Below are 21375 nucleotides of genomic sequence, written 5' to 3' on the forward strand. Positions count from 1 at the left end.
AATGATGGCGGTAATGGGCAGCCAGGTTTGGGAACCACTGAGTTAAGAGCCTATAGAAATAATGTAAACTAGCACTTCCCAAAGTGTATAGCTGTCCTCTGATGTGGGAGATAAGACTTTTATCATATGGATTTATCAATGGACTATTTATGAAACAATGAGATGTTTTTATTCTTAGGAAATACAAAGTGAAGTATTTACGTATGTATGCAACGTATTCTCAAATGTTTCAGCAATAATTATAGATACAGATCGATATAATTATATATGTTATTACTGCTGAACCATTTGACAGTATACATAGAGAGTATATATATTGAGGATATATGTGTATATATATATGTACATATATATAAATATATCCTCTCTCATAGGTAGATATAGATATAGGTTTAGATATAGGTATATAGATATAGATATGAGAGAGAAAGAGGGAAAGAAAGAGAGAAAGGGAGGAGAGAATGTAAGAAAATGTTAACAATTAATATATCCAGGCAACAAATACTGGGAAGTTCATTGTGCTATTCTTGCGATTTTTCCATAAATTGAATTATTTTGCAAAATAAAAAGAAAAGAATATCTATTCTTTAAAAATCACATTGGCTTATTCAAGGCTCTGAGAAGTTCTATGATAAATAAATTTGTGTCCCCCAATGCTCCCTGAATGTGTTTAACCTGAAAAGCTCTTTCTTCCTTGTTACTTGTAATTCCAGACAACACTTTGGGCATAGTCTCGGATGATACATGTGGGAATGAAAGAGAGAAAGGCTATAAAAGATGCGACAAAACTACAAACCACAAGACTAGACACGCTGAGTCATGAATTTGGGTTTTGGTTTCTGGTGGGGGTGATCGAGCTGTAGATAATTCAGCTCCTCCGCTGGATGAGTAGGGGCAGGTGGAGAAGGCATTAAGTTTTACTTTAGATGCCCTTAGGACATGCAAGTAGAGGCTCTGAGCAGACAGCTGTAAACATGGTGTGGAAATGGAGAAAGAAGTCAGCTTTTTTTTTTTTTTTTTAAATTTATTTATTTTTGGCTGTGTTGGGTCTTCGTTTCTGTGCGAGGGCTTTCTCTAGTTGCGGCAAGTGGGGGCCACTCTTCATCACGGTGCGCAGGCCTCTCACTATCGCGGCCTCTCTTGTTGCGGAGCACAAGCTCCAGACGCGCAGGCTCAGTTATTGTGGCTCACGGGCCTAGTTGCTCCGCGGCATGTGGGATCTTCCCAGACCAGGGCTCGAACCCGTGTCCCCTGCATTGGCAGGCAGACTCTCAACCACTGCGCCACCAGGGAAGCCCCAAGAAGTCAGCTTTCATTCTGAGAATTTGATAGAGTAAACAGTAGAAGTCAAGTGAATGGCTGAGATCACTGAAAGATAGAGGGATAGTGGACATTCGTCATTTTTTCCTACTCAGCATCCATTCCCCCTGCTTCAACAACATCTAAGTTTTCTTCTGCTGAGCTACCTACTCCTCACTGAGAACATTCTTGCTGAGACTGTCAGTCAAAATGCCTTCCCTCTCTGGCCAAGGAGTGGGCATGTGAACCAACCTGGCCAATTAGATTCTTTCTTCTGGAAATTTGAATATTGACCAAAGTGACATCACAACCAAAAATGTTTGGATCCAATTCATTCCAACATCATTGCCCTGGAAAGACTGTACATACACGTTACTTATGTATCATCTTGCCAAAAATGTTTATCCTGGATCCAATTATGAGGGAACAATGAGACAAATATCAAATGGGACATTCTATTAGACATCTGACGTGGGCTCTCCTAAAAAGCAAATATCATTAAAAAAAAGAAAAAGGTGGAGGAATCATTCTGGACTGAAAGATATTAAAAAGATATAACAACTAAATACAGCACATAGCCTTGATTGAATCCTGAACTGAGAAACAAAACAAAAGCTAATTATATACATTTTTTAAAAAAACAGAATATCTAGACAAAGACTTTAAGTCAACTATTTTATTTATTTATTTTATTTTTGGCTGTGTTGGGTCTTTGTTGCTGTGCGTGGGCTTTCTCTAGTTGCAGCGAGCAAGGGCTACTCTTCGTTGCAGTGCGCGGGCTTCTCATTGTGGTAGCTTCTCTTGTTGTGGAGCACCGGCTCTAGGTGCGTGGGCTTCAGTAGTTGTGGCACGCATGCTCAGTAGTTGTGGCTTGCAGGCTCTAGAGTGCAGGCTCAGTAGTTGTGGCACAGGGGCTTAGTTGCTCTGCAGCATGTGGGATCTTCCCGGACCAGGGATCGAACCTGTGTGCCCTGCATTGGCAGGCGGATTCCTAACCACTGTGCCACCAGGGAAGTCCCAAGTCAACTATTTTAAATATGCTCAAAGGGACTTCAAAAACTGGGAGAGATAATTGCTGGTAGACCTGACATGCAATAAATGTTGCAAGGAGTTCTTCAGGCTGAAATAAAAGGACACTAGACAGTAATTCAAATCCACATGGAAAAATAAATAACACTGGTAAAGGTAACTACATAGATAAATATAAAAGTCAGTATTAATGTATTTTTGGCTTGTTACTCCTCATTTTTCCTATGTGATTTAAAAGACAATAACATAAAACAATAATTACAAATCTATATTCATGGGCACACAGTGAAAAAGATGTAATTTGTGCCAATAACAACATAAAGGGAAGAATGGAGCTATGTAGCAGTAAAAATTTTGTATAATATTAAAGCTAAGTTGGTATTAATTCTAACTATATTGTTATAAATTAAGCATTAATAATAATTCCCAGGGAACCACTAAGAAAATAACTGAAAAATATGTAGTAAAAGAGAAGTAATACCAATCCCCTTAAACCCTTTAAAAAAATAGGAGAGGGTGATACTTCCTAATTCATTCTATGAAGCCAGTGTTACCCTGATACCACAGCCAGACAAAGACATCACAAGAAAACTACAGCTCAATGTCCCTTATGGATATAGAGGCAAAAATCCTCATCAAAATACTAGCAACTGCAACAGCATATACATGGATTCTACATAATGATCAAATGAGATTTATCCCAGGAATGCAAAGGTGATTCAACATTTTAAAAACTCAATCAATGTCATACACCAAATTAATAGAACAAAAGGGGGAGTGGAAACCACATGAACATCTTAATTGATGGAGAAAAAGAGCATTTGATAAAATCTAACACACTTTTATGCTAAAAATACTCCAACAACTGGGACTTTTTCAACATGATAAGGGGGATATATAAGAAACCCCATCACATACAATGATGAAAGACTTAAAGCTTTCCCCCTAAGGTCAGGAACAAGACAAGGATGTCACTTTTGCTACCTTTATTCAATATTGTATCAATATTTGATTGTTTTTAAATATAGGTTTCATTATTATTCAGGCATGGTGAGGCCAACAGATTAGGAGATGACTGCCTTTGAAAGATAGTTTATTATACCTTCAGATCCCAAGGAAAGGGAGCATGCCACATTGTGGCAGGGGTCACAAAGGGAAACACCAGAACTGGTCAGGAGGTAGAGGCATAAGGAGGAAATGTGGACAAAAGCCTTCACTGGAGTTTCAAAGGGAAGGAATGGGAAAGGTAGAGTAGGCAGTTTAGGATTGGCTAGTTTGAATAATTTCAGTGGGCTCTGGGGTATAGGGGCTGTCCCTAGTTGCCTCATTCCTGGCCCTAATAATTACAAAGCATTGCTGAAAGAAATTAAAGAACCCTAAATAAATAGAAAGACATTGTGTCTCTATGGATTGTAAGACTTAATATTGTTAAGATGGCAATACTGCACAAAAACAATCTATAGATTTAATGCCATCTCTGTAAAAATCCCAATGTCCTTTTTTGCAGGCATGGAAAAGCCAAACCTAAAACTTATATGGTATTGCAAGGGCAAGGGACCATGAAAAGCCAGAATGATCTGGGAAAAGAATAAAGTTGGAAGATGCATGCTTCGTGATTTTAAAACTTACTGGAAATTCCCCAGTGGTCCAGTGGTTAGGACTCAGTGCTTTCACTGCCAGGGCCCAGGTTCAATCCCTGGTCGGGGAACTAAGATCTTACAAGCTGCGTGGCATGGCCAAATTAAAAAAAAAAAATTTTTTTTTAATTACTAAAAGCTACGATAACCAAACATTGTGGTACTGGCATAAGGATAGACATATAGATCAATGAAATTGATTGAATCAATGAAATTGAAATTAAAAATGAGTTGAGAGTCTGGAAATAAACTCATACATCTATGGTCAGTTGATTAGGGAAACATTTCTTCAACAGATGGTCCTGGAACAAGTGGATATTCACATGCAAAAGAAGGAAGTTGGACCTTGAAGTCACATCATATACAAAAATTAACTCAAAGTGGACCAACAGTTGGTGGGAATGTAAAGTTAGTGCAGCCTCTATGGAAAACTAAAAGTAGAGTTGCCAAATGATCCAGCAATTCCCACTCCTGGGCATATATCCGGAGAAAACCATAATTTGAAAAGAAAATGCACCCCAGTGTTCACTATTTGCAATAGCCAAGACATGGAAACAACTTAAATGCCCACTGACAGATGAACGGATAAAGAAAATGTGGTACATATATACAATGGACTACTACTCAGTCATAAAAAGAATGAAATGATGCCGTTTGCAGCAACATGAATGGACCTAAAGATTATCATGCTAAGGGAAGTAAGTCAGAAAAGAAAGACAAATACCATATGATATCATTTATATGTGGAATCTAAAATATGATACAAATGCATTTATTTATAAAACAGGAAGAGGGAATTCCCTGGTGGTCCAGCGGTTGAGACACAGCATTTCCACTGCCATGGCCAGGGTTTGATCCATGGTCGGGGAACTAAGATCCCACAAGCCATGTGGCACAGCCAAAAAAAAAAAAGCAAAAACAGAATCAGACACATAGACATAGAAAACAAATTTATGGTTACCAAAAGGGAAAGGGAGTGGGGGAGGGATAAATTAGGAGTTTGGGATTAGCAGATACAAACTACTATATATAAAATAGATAAACAAGGTCCTACTGTAAAGCACAGGGAACTATATATTCTGTAATAAACCATAATGGAAAAGAATATGAAAAAGAATATATATGTACATATATGTGTGTGTGTATGTAAAAAAAGTGGATCAACAAACCAAATATAAGAGTGAAAACTATAAAATATTTACAAGAAAACCTAGAGGCAAATCTTAATGATCTTGGATTTGACGATGGTTTCTTAAATATGACACCAAAGGCAGAAGCAGCAACAACAACAAAAATAGGTAAATTAGACTTCATGAAAAGTAAAAACATTTGTACATCAAAGGATACTATTAAAAGAGTGAAAAGACAGCCCACAGAATGGGAGAAAATATTTGCAAATCCCGTATTTGACAAGGCTCCAGTATCTAGAATATGTAAAAAAAAACTTTTACAACTCAACAACAAAAAAGCAAAGAACTCAATTCAAAAATAAGCCAAGGTAGAGACACAGATGTAGAGAACAAACGTATGGACACCAAGGGGGGGAAAGCGACCGGGGGTGGGGTGGTGGTGGTGGGATGAATTGGGAGATTGGGATTGACATCTATACACTAATATGTATAAAATGGATAACTAATAAGAACCTGCTGTATAAAAAAATAAAATAAAATTCAAAAAAAAACCCCCAAAACAAAAATGAGCCAAGGATTTAAATAGACATTTCTCCAAGAAGATATTCAAATGGCCAATGAGCACATGAAAAGAGGCTTACCATCATTAATCACCAGGAAAATGCAAATAAAAAATCGTAATGAAATGTCTCCTCATAGACAGTGGGAGGACTATAATAAAAAACGAATGGAAAATAACATCTTCTTTGACGAGGATGTGAAATTGGAACATATATACATTGTTGATGGAAATGTATAATGCAGTCTCTATGGAAAACAGTTTGACAGGGAATCCCCTGGAAGTCCAGTGATTAGGACTCTGCGTTCCCACTGCCGAGGGCCTGGGTTCAATCCCTGGTCAGGGAACTAGAATTCCACAAGCAGCGCAGCACAGTCAATCAATCAATCAATCAATCAATCAATCAATCAATCAATCAGGGGCTTCCCTGGTGGCGCAGTGGTTGAGAATCTGCCTGCTAATGCAGGGGACACGGGTTCGAGCCCTGGTCTGGGAAGATCCCACATGCCACGGAGCAGCTGGGCCCGTGAGCCACAATTGCTGAGCCTGCGCGTCTGGAGCCTGTGCCCCGTGACGGGAGGGGCCGCGATAGAGAAAGGCCCGCGCACCGCGATGAAGAGCGGTCCCCGCACCGCGATGAAGAGTGGCCCCCGCTTGCCGCAACTGGAGAAAGCCCTCGCACGAACCGAAGACCCAACACAGCCAAAAATAAATAAATAAATAAATAAATAAATAAATAAATAAGAAAATCCTTAAAAAAAAAAAAAAAATCAATCAATCAATAAAACTGTTTAACAGTTCCTCAAAAAGGTAACCAGAGAATTACCATATGGCCCAACAATCTCATGACTCCATATTTGCCTGAGAATTGAAAACAGGTGTTTTAACATTAACTTGTACACAAATGTTCACAGTAGCATTATTCATAATAGTCCAAAAGTGGAAATGACCCAAATGTTTACCAACTGATGACTGGGTAAATCATATTTTGTCTATCCATATAACAGAATATTATTCAGCCATAAAAAGGAATTAAATACTGATACATGCTACAACTTGGATGAACCTTGAAACCAAGCTTTATGAAAGAACCCAGGTATAAAAGGCCACATATTGTATGAATCCATTTACGTACACGAAATGTCCAGAATAAGTAAATCCATGGAGATAGAAAGTAGATTAGTGGTTGTCAGGGCCTGTGGTGGGGAGAAGGGGGGAATGGGGAGTGACAGCTTAATGGGTACAATTTCTTTTTGGTGCAATGAAAATTCTCTGGAGTGGACAGTGGTGATGATTGTGCAACACTGTGATTGTGCTAAAAGCCACTGATTTGTACACTTTAAAATCGTGATTTTTTAGGTTATGTGAATCTTACCTCAATAAATTAAAAAATGATTAGAAAGTGTGATCCAATTCAGACTAATGGAATATAAGGAGAGCTTTGCTAAGTGTTTCTGGGAAAGTTCTTCCCAGTTTGCTGGGAGACATTCTGGAAGTTGTTCTCTTTTCTCCTCTGACCATTGTAATGCTTGAATGTGATACCCAGAACAGCTTGGGTCATCTCAACAACACCTGAAAAATGATGCCCATCTATGGAGGAGGGGATGTGAAGGTTACTTGCATGCTATTTTGCACTGTGCTCTGACTAAATGCTTCCCACTGGGTAGGATGTTCACTCTTGCAGCCCCACTGATGTTCACTCTTGCAGCCCCACTGAAAGGGGTGGGTGGGGGAGTAACTGTCCCCAAGTGGTACTCTAGGTTGCTGTCTATTCTGGAAGAATGGACAAGAGAACCTGAGCAGAAACAAGACATTTAAAGCACATGACAGACAAAGTCCTCCACCGTCAGCCCCTTCACATTCACTTTGTGTCTCTCCTTCTCTCTGCCCCCGTTACTTGGACCTGCTTTCACTTCCTCAGATGTGCTCATTGCTCCACCTCAGGGCCTTTCTAAATGCTGTTCCATGTTCCTGGAATGCTCTTCCACCACTGTGCCTAGTTAACACCTATTTATCTTTAAGCTTTCAGGTCAAACGTCACCCTTCCTCAGGGAAGCTGTGGCAGTTATTATCCAAATATGGCCACAATTATATCTCCCTTGGTACACTCTTCTTACAAGGTGTTTTGACACTCTGCCCATTGAGAAGTGTGGTCTGTGTTCCTTTCCCTTGAATCCAGGTGAGCTTGAGACAGCCATCAAAGTGACACTATGTGACTTTCAAATCTAGGTCATAAAATGTGAAAAGCTTCTGCCTGATTCTCTTAGGATGTTCACTCTTAGAACCCAGCCACCATGCCATAAGGAAGCCCAAGCAGCCCACAAAAGGGCCCCGATGGAGAGGAGCTAGGATCCCTGGCCCAAATCCCTGACTGAATTCCCAGCTGTCAACCAGCACCAACATACAGGCCAGGTGAATGAGCCATCTTCGAGAGAACCCTCCAGAACCTTGATAACATCAAGTGACAGAAGCCGGACACAGAAGGCCACGTTTTGTATGCCTCCACTTATATGAAATGTCCAGATTATGAATATCTACAGAGACAGTAATAAAAGAAATTTTCACATATTGAGATATAGGGAAGTCATTCTGGCTTATACATGCGTTAACTTGCATTTTATGCTAACTAAAATAGCCTGTTTATGGCCCAGCAAACATACATTGTACATCTGCTTTAATTATTAGAGAAAAGGACACATTGACCAAAAGAAAAGAAGGTCCATGTTAAAAATAAAGATTAAATGCCTCTCTTCCTGGATGCCAATGCTGGTCCTCCTTTGATGATAAGACTGCCTTCCCAGGTGCCAAGGTCATGCTGACTTGCGGTATACATGCTGACCTATGTGGTTTTTTTCTTTTTCCTTGAAATATATCCCTGACTTATTTAATGTTCGTTGTTCTGACAAGATATAAAACTGTGCTGGAAACCATGCTTCTCTGGAGCAGTTTCTCAAATTAACGTAAATTAATTTACTCTCCAATCCCAGTCAAGTTGCCCCAGATGACACCACGTGGAGCCCAGACTTGCTGTCCAGGTTGAATTCTGCCCAAATTGCAGATTTGTGGGCAACATAAATGACTGTTGTTGGTTTAAGTCACTAGGTTTTAGGATAGTTTGTTACAGAGCTTCTGAGACAGAAGCTTTCCCTAACCACCTCTCCATTCCAAGGCAGGTCCCCTGTTGTCTCTGTATTTTTTTTTTTTTAAACAATTGGTTTTTTGTGTTTTTTTAAATTTTATTTATTTATTTATGGCTGTGTTGGGTCTTCGTTTCTGTGCGAGGGCTTTCTCTAGTCGCGGCAAGTGGGGGCCACTCTTCATCGCGGTGCGCGGGCCTCTCACTATCGTGGCCTCTCTTGTTGCAGAGCACAGGCTCCAGACGCGCAGGCTCAGTAATTGTGGCTCACGGGCCTAATTGCTCCGCGGCATGTGGGATCTTCCCAGACCAGGGCTCGAACCCGTGTCCCCTGCATTGGCAGGCAGATTCTCAACCACTGCGCCACCAGGGAAGCCCCTGTATTTTTTTTTTAATTGTAGTACCTATTCAGTTTGTAATTAAATATTTGATTAATTGCTGTCTTCCCTATTGGCCAGTGTGCTCTGTCACTGTGTTTAGCAAGGACCAGTTCCCAAAGGTGTGTGTTCTCATGGTGTTTGAAAACTACGTGGCAGATATCGAGGTGGATGGAGAGCTGGTAGAATTGGCTTTGTGGAACACAGGTGGGCAGGAAGAGATCACCTGAGGCCCCTCGCCTACCTGGATGCTGATGTTATACTGATGTGTTTCTCCACTGAGAGCCCTGATAAAGGGACATTTATCAGGAAACATCAGACATTCATCAGAAAACATCCCAGAAAAATGGACTCCAGTAGTCATTTCTGTCCCATTATCCTGCTTGGGAGAAGAAGGATCTTTGGAAGGATGAGCGCAGAAGGTGGGAGCTAACCAAGATAGGCAGGAGCCGGGAAAACTAGAGGAAGGCAGAAATACGGTGAACAGAATTGGAGCTTTGGGGTAGATGGGGTGTGCCTCAAAGACCAAAGATGGAGTGAGAGAGGTTTTTGAAATGGGCATGGGAGCAGCTCTGCAAGCCAGATATAGGAAGGAAAAATCTGGGTGCTTTGTCTTGGGAAACTGTGCTGCAAGGCACAGCCCTCATGCAGTAAATTTCAAAGAGCTATTTATTAATCTTAGCGGCTGATTACTGGCCTTTTTCATTTATCTATAATTTATCTAAGATTACATATCAGAAGTCATCTTGCTATCAGTGTTTAGAAGTCAACCGTGATTATCGATGATGTCCAAACCATCTGGCCTGCCAGGGTTCCTCTGACATCGCTCTAACAGCCCTCTGCTCTCCCATCTGACACACCAGGCGCTAATTCAAGTTATAACTGTGGTGCTCCAAGGACAAGGGTGCTTCAAGGACAAAGGACAACCCTGCCTGAAAAAGTGTCAGCGTTACACCCCCTACCGGACTCTTACTCTCCCTCCCTACCATGTTGTGACGGTTATGAAATTCCTGAGCCCACCTGGGCAGCGGGACCTGTCCCAAATAAGGAAAGGCATCTGTCCTGTCCCACTCCCACCCTACAGAAGGAAAGTATATGTCCCTCGACCAATCAGTACACGAAATTTTCACCTCTGACCATTCCTTTGTTTTCTGGCCATAAAGACTGATCAATAGCACATGTTCGGGCTTGAGTCTCCCAGACTACTAGGAAGTCAGCCTGCTGTTCTGGCAGTGACCCTTCCCTCTAATAAATTCTATCTTCTTTACATTCTGCCTTATGTCTGGAAATTCTTTTCCAACCCGCGTTCAGACCACGACAATAACTATAAAGTGGTTATAACTGCTTTATAACTAACACGTCCTGCCTATTGTCTGTCAGCTGCAAGGTATTCTGGTGAGTCACCGCTGCAGAGCTTTACTCCTAACAGATTTCACTGGCCTAGCTCTGGGGTAGGCATCCCGTTTTTGACGATGTGCTCAGCCAGAAAGGCCCAAGTCCATGCAGCTGTGGCAAAGTTACAGTTCCATGGTTTCATGTTAGTTACCTTATAGTTACTTTGTAATTAGTGCCACTGAATGTACATTACCCCAAATAAATGTATCTAAAAATGTACTTTTTTTTCTTTTTGTATAACTGGATTTCCTAGTACTGATATTTGTCATCCCTGCTGAAAGTGTCTTTTTTTTTTTTTTTAAAGAAAGTGTATTTGAAAATAAAATCAGATGAAAAATTCATTAAAAAAATTCCCGTTCTGTCAGTTTCTCTAGTCAAAGATGGCCGTCTCAGCCCCCGGAATGTGTCTCATTCCGCCCCACACATCCCAGTAACCCTGGCCCCGGGCTGGGCTAAGTAAATTGGAATTCGGTTTCATGCCTGAGGCACTTAAACATTTCAGAAGGTGCTGTAACCTGCCTCACCTGGGTGGCGGGGTCTGGCTCTGGTTCACAATGTCCCTTTTCCTCACCCTTTCAGGTTTCCTCCCGTCAGTTCTTTTGGGGGGCGTTCAGTGTCTATCGTCTCTCCAGCTGACTAAACTGTTTTTCTGTATCTGTTAATATTTTTCAACTACTAATCAAATAAAGGCAGTTTTCTAAAAAACTGTGTTGAGCACTTCTCATGCATTAGCTAATTTGTAGCCAACATCCCAGGAAGTGGGTATGATTACTCTCCTTTTGATGGATGGGAAAATCAAGGCTCTGAGAAGTAGAGCAATTTGTTCAAGGCCATGTAACTATCCAGCATTCACACCCAGTGCTGCATTTTAATAGAGCTTGTGTAGATAACCAGGATCCTGCAATGCTGTCCTAGGTGGGAAATCAGAGTTGCAAGGGTACCACAGATGCATTTGTAAGAATGTTATCAAGAGCCAATACAGCAGGGTGATTGATAGAGATGTCACCTTGCCTGACTGAGCTTTTGCTTTGCTTTCGCAGATTCTCTTTGGGAATGAACTTCCTGGATTTTGTGAAAGCTGCATCTTTTCACTCTCCTTGGGAATACCTCTTGAATCCACAATGAAGCCATAAAAAGGCTTATTGGGTTGGGTGGCTGTTAAGAAAACGCTACTCGCCAGACAATGGATCCTTTGAATTGGAAAAACTTCTAAACTGACAATTTTCTCATCTTCAAACAATTGTCTCATTGGTACCCATGAAAAGACCAAACTAAAAAGTGGATACAAAGAAATATAACACCCAGCCTTTGGGACTCTCTTAATAAGATGAAAGAACAGAAATTAAATTTAGAACAAAATTAAAAACCAAATCTAGCATAAATTCCCCCTTTCCCTCCCTCTTATACACCCCTTATCCCCAACAGCCTGTCCTTGATCCTCTAGAAGATCTTTTGGATCTATGGATTCCTGGTCTAAACCCCCATCCCCTTTCACGAAGGAAACAGGTGGCCAGAACTTTTCCCAGGCCCTCCTGCAAATGACCAGGAAGTAGCTCAGCTGGAGGCTAATAGTCAAGATTTGATAGGTATGATATTAGAGGCTGTCTCCTCTAAAGTGAATTGGCCTAAAGTTGAATTATGCACTCAGAAAGATGGAAAAATTTAACAGCAATTACCGTAGACTTCTGATAATAGAAAATTACACTCCAAAACTCTTAGGAGAAAACTTGCATTCTCTCTATGTCCCTTGAAGATGTAAACCTTACCTTGTCTTTGAAATGTAAATACTCCAGGAGGTATCTAAAACCATGCCCACACTTGCTTGAGACTAAAGAGAGAGGATATTTTATTTATTCATTTACTTTACTTTTTTTTTTCTTTTCCCCTCGAGGCTTGCAGGATCTTAGTTCCCTGACTAGGGATTGAACCCGGGTCCACAGCAGTGAAAGTGCTGAGTCCTAGCCACTGGACCACCAGGGAATTCCCTAGTTTATTTTATTTTTGAGGGCTTTTAAAAATACAAACTGCTGGGGACTTGCCTGGTGGCTCAGTGGTTAAGAATCCGCCTGCCAATGCAGGGGACACGGGTTCGAGCCCTGGTCGGGGAAGATCCCACATGCCGCGGAGCAACTAAGCCCATGCACCACGACCACTGAGCCTGCCCTCTAGAGCCTGTGAGCCACAACTACTGAAGCCCGTGCGCACTAGAGCCCATGCTCCACAACAAGAGAAGCCACCGCAATGAGAAGCCCATGCATCGCAATGAAGAGTAGCCCCCGCTCGCTGCAACTAGAGAAAGCCCTCACGTGCAGCAACGAAGACCCAATGCAGCCAAAAATAAATAAAATTTTAAAAAATTAAAATTAAAAAAAATAAAAATACAAACTGCTAAAAGGGCTCTCTTGCCCAAACTCTAAATCACAGCCTCCTTAAGATTACAGCTGACTCTTGAACAACATGGGGATTAGGAGCACCAACCCTCCAAGAAATCAAAAATCCATTTATAATTTTACACTCATCCCTTGGTATCTGCAGTTCCACATCCACGGATTCAACCAACCATAGATCATGTGGTTCCTGTGCAGGACGTGCAGGTCCATGTCTAAGTGGACCTGTGAATTGAAATTCACAACCTGTGTTGTTGGAGGGTCAATGTACTTGTCAAGAGCAAATACAAATCTTCAAAACCTTCTCCACAAATATTACCGAAAAGCTTTAAAGCAGGTGACCTTCACTTGTTATTTTGTCTAAAAGGGTCTATAAACAGCCTGCTTTGGTCATTTCTTAGGTCCTATACCTGTGTGACCTCCGTATGTACAAAATTAGATTTGTTTCTCTCCTGTTTCTCTCTCTTATGTCAATTTCATTATTAGACCAGTCAAAAGAACCCAAAGGGGTAAAGGAGAAATTTTCCTCTCCCAAACAGCTGTGTGACCTCTGTGACCTCGAACAAGGTACTTGACCCTTCTCTGCTTCGGTTTTAGTGTGTATCGTCTCACAATGATTGGAGCTCAGAGAGGACACGAAAGCCCTAACTGAGATAAAGACTAGGAAAGTTGGGGGAGATTTTGGACAAGACAGCATCTTTATCCTACCTTCTTTTCCAGCATGAAAACGTCCTTATTGTGTGGATCTGTAAGTTCATTATAACGACCACACATCATAGGTTTGTCTAGCCCATCTGGAATATCAGATAGTCTGTCCACTTGTTGTATGAATGAAACAGGAAACCCTGTGAAACCGAGCAGGACCCTGTGGGGCTCCCGGGTACAAATCCTTTCTGTGTCCCCCATTTCTTCTTTGTAGGAAATAAGCTTCATTCAGTCTCCTTGACCTTCCCTGAGTTCCAAAAGGGCAGATATGGGAAGGGAGGGAATGCAGGAACAAGGGAGGAGCAGTCAAGAAACAATAGTGCAGCCTTGGGGCAGCGTCCTGGTTCCTCCTCGAGGAATATATATATAACAATATCTTTGAGTTCTTCTGCAGAATTATGGCCCCCACATGGGTAGAGGATGGTAACTTGAGGCTGAGCACAAGATCCTTGGAGTACCACCCTGTTGCCTCACCAGCAACCAATCAGTAGAAAGTCACACACCCTGCAGCCCTCACCCCAAATTTTGCCTATAAAAACTTCTCCCCCCAAACAATTGGGGAGTTTGAGGTTTTTGAGCACAAGCCACCTGCTCTCCTTGCTTGGCCCTGCAGTAAACCTTTCTCTGCTCCAAACTCTGACGTTTTTGGTTTGTTTGGCCTTACTATGCTTCAGGCACACAAACTTTGTTTGGCAACACTTAGACTTGGCATCAGACTGTTTGAATGGTCAGGTCTCAGTCCAGCTGTCTGAACTGGGCAGGTCACTTTGCCTCCTGAAGCCTTGTTTCTTCATCTCATCTTTAAAGCAGGATAACAATAATACTTACCTCCTGGGATAATGTGAGGATTCAATTACATGATACATGCAAAATGTCTCACACAGTGTCTAGTAAGAGGCAAGTATTAAAAAAAATAAGTCACTCCTATTTTTAGCACTGTGCCCAGTGCAACAATATTGCAAAAAAAGACAGTAGCTGTTTTCCTCCTTAATGAACCAGAAAGAATTTGAATTCCCCTGGGATTCAGACCCATCCCTTTGACTCAGCAGCTTAGATGTCAAAGTCTTGGGGGCTGTGAATGGCTTATGTACAGGCGTGTCATATTTTCAAGAGATGCCTTGACTTGTCTGTTGAGGATACCATTTCTATAAAGTAGCTGTCTCCAGTTTGTAAAACTCCATCTGCACTCCCCACCTCACCCCCATTCTCCAGACAGCCTTTCCTGCAGCTCCTAAGAAAAGGCACCCTACCAGGAGGGAGGTGACTAAATCTTGGTAAGGGACACTTAACTCTTTTGATCTCAACAAGCAGCTTTGGTCCAGCTGGGATCCTCTGATAGAACACATCAGCAAGAGTTACCTCAAGAATTCCTTAATCCTTAGCCCTCTTGGTAAACAAAGCATTTGTTGAATTTATTGCTCATCCATCCCTCCAAAAATGTCCTGTTGGCAGTGGCATGAGAATGTCATTTTACCTAGTAGATTCATTTTACTTCCTCTAAAGGACTTACATTAATTGCCACTGCCTCTTCCTACCCCCAAAAATTCCATTTTAAAATATTCTACATGGCAACGTTCCAATGTGAGAACTATGTATATGCCACAGTGCAGAAATCAGGACCTATGCTCTCCGTGGGTTCCATTTTCTTAGTCCCTCTGGAGGAGAAGGGCTGGGCTGCAATCCCCACTCCACCACTCATAGTCAATTGTTGTGGGTCAGTTACTTCTCTGAGTCTCAGTTTCATTTGTAAAATGAGCCACCTTGCAGGACTTCATTCATTCAGTCATTCTACAAATATTTGTTCTACCAGAGAGGAGCAAGGTAGGCAAGGTTTCTGTCCTTCAAAGTAGTCCAGTGTGGGCACCAGACATGAAACAAAGAGTCTCAGTCCAGCCTATGTAGGTGGCTCTGTCATGGTGCTGGTGTAGGGTGGGGGAATTCTGGGGCATTCTGAGGATGACTGTGGCTTTACATTCCTGCCGCTCTCCAGGTGCAATTCAGGGAATGCCCTAAGCTCTGGAATTGCTGAGTGATGAGTCATTAGAGAACTGGGGGAAGGTAGGGGACCAAGGGCAATTGGAGCTACCCCTGGTCTCTGGGATTGAGTGGCAGGTTCCCAGAGAAGCCGACTCGGATAGTGAGATTATTAGGAAGTGAGATTATTATTAGGGAGGGCTCTTGGGTTCAACACCTAGGGAGGGGGATCGGGAGAGGGGAGGAGGAAGCTGGGTCCCAGAAAGGCCTCAACCTACCACAGGAAGCTCTGAAGTTGAGGGGTTCCCACGGAATTGTCCCAAGCTGGGGTGCGAAGTCTGGACGTTTATACTCCAGCATGGACCAGGCACTGGAAGTGGTCTGCCCTCAAGAAGGGGCATGACCTTGAGCCTTGGTTGGGGGACCAGGTGGGGTGCATCTCTATTTGGAAGCCTTCTCCTATCTCTATATCCCTTCCTTTTCTCAGCCCCTCCCAGCCCCCAAAATAGATCTGAGAAGAGAAACCTATTCTAGCCAGAGAACATTTAGGAAGAAATGAGATATAAACTGAGATCTGAAGAATGAGTGGAAATCAACTAAGAGGGAGAGGAGAGAGCAGGAAGAAGTTTTCAGGCTGAGGGAAGGGCATATGCAAAGGTCCAGTGGTAAGAGGGGGAGGCAATGGGAGGGGCTGGGAAGAAGTGCCTCTCATTAGGGATAACTGAAAATAGCTGAGCAGGGGTCAGTGGACTTGAGGTCATCTGCCATTTACCTGAAAGTTACATAAACTCTCTAAACCCCAGTTTCTTTATGAAAGGGGATGATATACCTGCCTCCCAGGTTTTTTGTTTTTTGTGTTTGTTTTTTGGCTGTGTTGGGTCTTCATTGCCGTGTGAGGGCTTTCTCTAGTTGCGGCGAGTGGGGGCTACTTTTTGTTGCGGTGCGCGGGCTACTCATTGCGGTGGCTTCTCTTGTTGCAGAGCACGGGCTCTAGGGGCTCAGGCTTCAGTAGTTGCAGCACGTGGGCTCAATAGTTGTGGCACGTGGGCCCTAGGGCACGCAGGTTCAGTAGTTGTGGCTCACGGACTTAGTTGCTCTGAGGCATGTGGGATCTTACCAGACCAGGGATAGAACCCGTATCCCCTGCATTAGCAGGCGGATTCTTAACCACTGAGCCACCAGGGAAGTCCCAGTATTTTTAGGATGACGTGAAATAACATGCACACAGTAAGGGCTTATAAATGTTGGTTGCTCTGTTTATTATTAATGGATATTGCTCTGAAAATAATAATGGTCCATTTGTTAATAATATACTCTTTGTCTAGAAAAATCATAGAACAAGAAGTCAGGAGTTGGCAAACTTTTAATTAAAGGATCAGATTGAGTATTTTATGCTTGTGGACCCCGTTACAAGTGGTCTCTTGCAACTACTCAACTGTTGTAGCATGAAAGCAGCCACAGACCCTACATTAGAAAGTGGTGATGGCTGTGTCCTAATTGGACTTTATTTACAGAAAGAGGCAGCCAACCCCAGAAACCAGATTATTAAAACACCAAAGCAAGTCTCTGTGGTTCGAGAAGATATTTCAGGTCCTTCCTCTATGTACCCTTCCTTCCCTCATTTGGAATGCTCTCTGTACACATCAGTTACATATATTGGGTTGGCCAAAAAGTTTGTCTGGCTTCTCTGAACGAGCTTTTTGGCCAACTGAATATTTGCATCAGCGTGCAATATTACATAATGATAACAAGCAAAAAAGTGAGCTGCAACAAAAAAATTCCCATTTTGTCATCATAAGAGCTCGTGAATTCAGATTCCATGAAGTTCATGAGCTGCCATTTATTGCACTTGAGGTGATCAGTTGCAACGATCCTGTGTCAAGAAGCTGAAACTGCTCATTGCGATGATGAAGAATCGTTCAAGAACTCTGCATTTCCTTCAATTGTCCTAGCTTGGTTTAACCCCAAAAGCAAAATCTGAGACAAGGAGTTATTTTGGAAATAGTTTTTTGTGGGGAAGAATTCTGAGAAACTGGAGTGGGGGGAAGTGTGACAGTGAACTTGGGAAGAAGGTGAAATCAGTGCAGTGGTGAGTTACTGAGCTGGTTACTGCTCTGTGCAACTAGGGCTTAATCCCACTGGAGACCCTCTAGGGAACTATGTAGAATATGTCTCATAAATGTCCACCTGAGACATGGATTATTCACTGGCTCCCATTGGTCAAGGGAGGTGTTACTTACCCCCTGCCCCACTTCAAGAATTGAGCATGTCAAGATCCTTAATGTGGTCAAAAGGAGGGCTATCAAGTTTCACCTGCACACAGCTGGTTGTGCACAGTAATGTATACACATAATTAAAAATTTAAATCAAAATTACTCTGTGGATTAAAGAATGTCTCTCTCTGACCACTGACCCCTAGCTATCCAGTCTTCCCCAGGGGCAATTTTTGTTTGTACTTTCTCGTATATCTTTTCAGATGTGTGCCGTGTATAGCTATTGCTGAACCAGGTTTGTTTGCCTGATGTACCACAAGCCAAAATGCTGAGGTGCCAAGATTTGCAGCAAAAAAAGGGTTTATTTACAAGGTAGTCAAGTGAAGAGACAGGAGAACAAATCTCAGATCCACTTCCCTGAAGGCGAGAGGCTTGAGATATTTATGGGATAAAGAAGAAGGATGGGGCTTCCCTGGTGGCACAGCAGTTAAGAATCCACCTGCCAGTGCAGGGGACACGGGTTCGAGCCCTGGTCCGGGAAGATCCCACATGCTGCGGAGCAACTAAGCCCGTGTGCCACAACTACTGAGCCTGCCCTCTAGAGCCCGTGCTCTGCAACAAGAGAAGCCACCTCAATGAGAAACCCGCACACTGTAACGAAAAGTAACCCCCGCTCGCTACAACTAGAGAATGCTCGCGTGCAGCGACGGAGACCCAACGCAGCCAAAAATAAATAAATAAATAAATAAATAAATTAGTTAATTTAAAAAAAAGAAGGTTGGTCTTAGATATGGGGAAAGGTGATTGGAGGTAGGGAAAAGGTGAGGTAATCACTGTTCTACACAGACATCTCTGAGTTACACGCTTTTTCATGGGATGTATGTTCAAAAATGGAGGCACTTAGCATGATCTGAGGGTGGCATTTCTGGCCCTCTGACATCAAAAGGTTATTCATCAGATGCCCGCACAGGCCCAATTTTAGGGTTGGTGGTCCCAAACAGTCTTAGCCTGATTGAGCTTGAACAAGACACAGCTGACTCCAAGTTCCTGGAAAACAACTCAGGCAAACATCTTATTGTTTAGGCTTCATGAAGCTTGCTGCGTATGCAATTTGAACAAAATAATTAAGGCAAGCTTGCCTAGTGAAGGTGGGCTACAAGCAGAGGGGTTTTTAAGCAAGCTGTTAGATAACCTCAAGAATTTCTATTAGTGCCCATTTTCTGTTAATCCTATGAGGCACAGTTTCAGGATGAGTTGGTTTGGGTATTTTTTGCCCCAAGCTTCCCTCTCTTTATTTTTATGTATTAATTTTTTTTATTGGAGTAAAATTGCTTTATAATGTTGTGTTAGTTTCTGCTGTACAATGGAGTGAATCAGCTATATACATACCTATATCCCCTCCCTCTTGGACTTCCCTCCTCCTCTTCCCCCCCATCTAGGTCATCACAGAGAAGGATGAGCTTTTTAATTATATGGAGAATGGTTTCATAGGTAAACAAATAGTATTTTCCCTTTCTTTAGACCATCGGTGACATACTACACACAGTCTCCTGGACCGTGCTTTTAAAAATTTCTATCTATGCATCTTTCTGATAATTACATATATATGTTTAGAGCTCCCTCTTCTTTGGAATGACTGCATAGTATTTCATTTACCTTAATTTACTTAACCAATCCCCCTACTGATGATATTGTTATTTCCAGTTATTTTTTAAAACTCAAGATGATTGAGGTATACATGCAGTAGTGTACAGCTCTATGAATTTTGATAAACCTATACAATCATGTAGTCACAACTGAGATGCAGAACAATTTCATCACTCCAAAAGCCTCTCTAGTGCATCTTTATACATAGTCATCCCCTTCATTCATCCCCAGCCCCTGGAACCACTGATCTGCTTTCTGTACCCTGTCCAAAAGGACTTTCCTTTTCCAAAATGTCATATAAATGGAATCATACAGGATGCAGCCTTTGAGCCTTGTTGCTTTCACTAGGCACAATGCATTTGAGATTCATCCATATTGTTGTGTGTATGAGTGTTTGGTTCCTCTTTATTTCTGAGTTATATTCCATGGTACAGATATACCACAGCTAGTTTATATCCATTCACCAGTTGGAAAACATTGGGTCATTTCCAGTTGGGGCAATCATGAATAAATCTGCTATTATTGCATACTAGTTTTTGTGTGGACATAAGCTTTTATTTCTCTTGGGTAAACATCTAGGAGTGGGATTACTGGGCTGTATGGTAACTGCATGTTTGACTTAATAAGTACTTGCCAAACTCATTTCCAAAGTGACTGTACCACTTTGTCTTTCTACCAGCAATATATGCCAATTCACCCGCATTTGGTATTGTCATTGTCAGTTGTTTATATTTCAGCCATTCCCATAGGTATATATAGATTTTTGTCTACCGCAAACAGTGCTACAATGAATATTCTTATACACATATCCTTTGTAATCGGGTATGAGTATACTGTAAGATATATTCTTAGAACTAGAATTGATGGGCCAGAGGATGTGAAATGTTGTTCAGGTATGCCAAACAGCCTTCTGAGAAGGTGGGGCCAGTCTCCTTGCCTACCAGCTAGGTATAGCATTGGGTTGGCCAAAAAGTTCGTTCTGGTGTTTCCATAACATCTTACGGAAAAAACAGAACGAACTTACTGGCCACAACGCAATAATACCTGTTTCACCACATCGTCACCAACACAGTGTATTACCCAATATCACTACAATTTTAAATGAGATTTCACTTTAGACGACTGCTCTATGCATATCTATCTCATAGGGTTGTTGGTGAGTACTTAAAGTAGAGCTTTTAGAGCAGGGCCTGCCACCCACAGAGTGGCAATGGAGGTTAGTAGTTATTGTATGATTACCACTATTAATCATTATTATTTGCCTCTCTCTGAGTTCCTCATCAGTATATTCACAAACGCTTTTCTCCAAAGAGCTCAAACATTCTGCCTACGGAATTTAGTTAATCTTTGTAAATCTCTTCAGACGCTGGCTAGGATTTCAGGCACTGTGGGTTTTACAGAATAGGGAAGTGCGACAGGATAGCACCGTTCTAAGGTTACAGAACAGATCTGTGTCCCACGAGGTCAAAATGAATCGAGTTTGGAACAGGAATGGGTTCCTCTAGGTTACAATGGCTGTGAAGCTTTTTTTCACCACCATCCACTTTAAGAAATACACCAGGAACCAGAACACACATATAGACCTGAAACAAAAGTTTCAAAAACAATACTTCTATGTTTTCTATTTGTTCCATTCCATTTCATTGAAAATATGTTCACTGGGATATACTAATAGATTTCAAAATCTGCTATTGGGTTAAGACTAGTAGTTTAAAAGGCAGTGTTCTAGGTCACAAATGTTGACCTTTCTGGAAATACAACTGGAATCATAGAACCTCACACTCAGTTTTGGGTACATTATTCCCTTGTTCCTTTTTCTTCATTTCCTTGGGATGCTAGAGCTTATTCGTTCATCAATCATCTTCACAAATAGCTCTTGGATCCCTT

The 21375-nt window shown here is 41.9% G+C and overlaps 1 pseudogene; it reads left to right on the top strand.

Moving 5' to 3' along the window:
- The window catches only part of LOC103016642 (transforming protein RhoA-like), a 29004-nt pseudogene extending 19148 nt beyond the window's left edge, over positions 1-9856 (top strand).
- The last annotated feature ends 11519 nt before the right edge of the window (positions 9857-21375 follow it).

Source organism: Balaenoptera acutorostrata, chromosome 15 (assembly GCF_949987535.1).
Source record: "Balaenoptera acutorostrata chromosome 15, mBalAcu1.1, whole genome shotgun sequence".
Lineage (NCBI taxonomy): Eukaryota > Metazoa > Chordata > Mammalia > Artiodactyla > Balaenopteridae > Balaenoptera > Balaenoptera acutorostrata.